This window comes from Octopus bimaculoides, chromosome 9, assembly GCF_001194135.2.
Source record: "Octopus bimaculoides isolate UCB-OBI-ISO-001 chromosome 9, ASM119413v2, whole genome shotgun sequence".
Classification (NCBI taxonomy): Eukaryota; Metazoa; Mollusca; class Cephalopoda; order Octopoda; family Octopodidae; genus Octopus; species Octopus bimaculoides.
Genome location: NC_068989.1, coordinates 72,615,456 through 72,618,069, shown reverse-complemented (window position 1 = coordinate 72,618,069; position 2,614 = coordinate 72,615,456).

Here is a 2,614-nt window from a genome sequence, read left to right as displayed (position 1 = left end):
TTGTTGGTTGAGATATATATCTAATTATTGTTCTACTTACGATCTGACGAGTAGCTATATTTTTGAATAGAATTTATTTTCGATAATTTCAATTGATTTTAATCGATTTAAATTTCTTTTCTATTTGAAAATTGGTTATGAAACACGTGTAATCTTTTTATTATATTTATCTTATGATATTTACTTTACTTTATATTATACTCATTTATTGTGCTTTTAATTATTAATTTTTCTATATGTGATAGTGGATTTTCATCGATGAGTTCTTGAAAATTGGTTATTTTCCCTAAAACTATATATATATAGTAAAAAGCTTGCTTTGCAACCACATGGTCCCGGGTTCAGTCCCACTGCGCGGAACCTTAGGCATGAACCTTTTACTATAGCCTCGAGCCGAAACTGAAAGATGCCCGTCGTATGTATATATATATATAATTATATATATATATATATATGTGTGTGTGTGTGCGTGTGTGTGTGTGTGTGTATGTGTGAGTTTGTGTTTGCGCGCCAAAACTAGTGTTGGTGTGTTTTTACCCCACCGCCGATTGACCATCGGTGTTAGTGAGTTTGCGCTCCTGTAGTCTAACGGTTCGCCAAAAAAGATCGATAGAATAAGGAACAGGCTTTAATAAAGAAATACTAGGGTCGATTCATTCGACTAAAATCTTCAAGGCGATGCCCCAGCATGGCCGCAGTCTAATGACTGAAACAAAAGATAAAATAGATAGATAGATAGATAGATAGATAGATAGATAGATAGATAGATAGATAGATAGATAGATAAAGTGGTGGTCGCAGATGGAGGTCCTTCGATCAGAGTTCTGTTAAATTAAAACCTGTTCAAAAACTAGACATTAAGAGCGACAAGAAAACCATGATTAGTAATCTGAAGTAGTATTCTGCTTGTTATTATTTGTGTTCGATGTTACGCTTTAGATATCCTTAACTGTAGAACAAACTAAAGACAAAATCGATATCACCGACCTTATGATTCCTTCTTTTTGTCTATTTGTTAATTTTTTTTTTCCTTTTATGACATCATTATATTTTTTGAAATATTTTGAAGTATCATGCTTTAAACAACCCCATCTCTGGAAATAAAAGACGTGTGGTAAGTAGCTTGCTTACCAACCACATGGTCCCGGGTTCAGTCCCACTGCGTAGCACCTTGGGCAAGTGTCTTCTACTATAGCCTCAGGCCGACCAAAGCCTTGTGAATGGATTTGGTAGACGGAAACTGAAAGAAGCCCGTCGTATATATGTATATATATATGAATGTGTCTGTATATGTTTGCGTGTCTGTGTTTGTCCCCCCAACATCACTTGACAACCGATGCTGGTGTGTTTACGTCCTCGTAACTTAGCGGTTCGGCAAAAGAGACCGATAGAATAAGTACCAGGCTTCCAAAGAATAAGTCCTGGGGTCGATTTGCTCGACTAAAGGCGGTGCTCCAGCATGGCCACAGTCAAATGACTGAAACAAGTAAAAGAGTAAAAGAGTATAATAATAATAATGTTAAGATAAACTTCCCTTTTGCATGATTACTTTATAAAAAAACATTACTAACAAGCGAAAATAAATCAATATCTTAAAGCTATTGATTTTGTTTTCTATTTTGTTTTACAGTTAAGGCTATTTAAGGCGTAACCCTGAGTACATACCGTGACAAGCAACATAATAATTAGTTGTTCATCAGTATCACGATGTTGTTGATGCTGTTATCCCAGCTCAGTTCGAATTGAACAGATTTCAGATCAAAGGTATTCCATCCGAGACCACCATCACCCCTTTTCCGGTGGGGGTGGGGGCAGTCTGTTTTGTTTTATACTAATGGCAACATTGTCCAATGCATTTTGTCCTAAGTATCGAAGTAGAAACGTGCAATTTCCATAAGTCCCGTTAATGTATACTGCAAAGTAATCAGCTCTATTGATTTCATTAGAAGGAAAAATGGGATATCATGACATCCGTTCTTTTCGTAAAAGTACTAATTTGATAAGAGAAATAACCACACCTCCGAAAGAAAAAATGGCGTCGCCGATTCAAACGAGCGGAAGTTTGACACAAGACCACCGCGCTTAGCGATGCGATGACAATTCGATAATGACAGCTAAAGAGTATTCTGCTATATTCTATTACTTGTTTCGCTCATTGTTTTGCGGTCATGCTGGAGCAGTGCCTTCTCATGTATAATCGACTACAGTTGTCCAGCACGTTGTTATTGTTTTCTGGTTGTTTAGCCCCAGGTCAGTGTTGATCGAGTAGGCCTATGATCAAATATATTCTCGCTGTAACTGTCACGTTTGTCTTTCGTTTTTCAGTGTGTGGTATCTTAGTCTACATTATCTAATGTGTCCCCCTCTATTCTTTTCTGAAGTTAAAGTATGATTTGAGGGAGTATTTGCCTATTTCTAACAGTATCCACATTTAGGCTTCTTCTTGGCGTGGCACGCATTTTCTTTTATCAACTGGGCCTTATTTTATCAACTGGGCCTTATTTTATCAACTGGGCCTTATTTTATCAACTGGGCCTTATTTTATCAACTGGGCCTTATTTTATCAACTGAGCCTTATTTTATCAACTGGGCCTTATTTTATCAACTGAGCCTT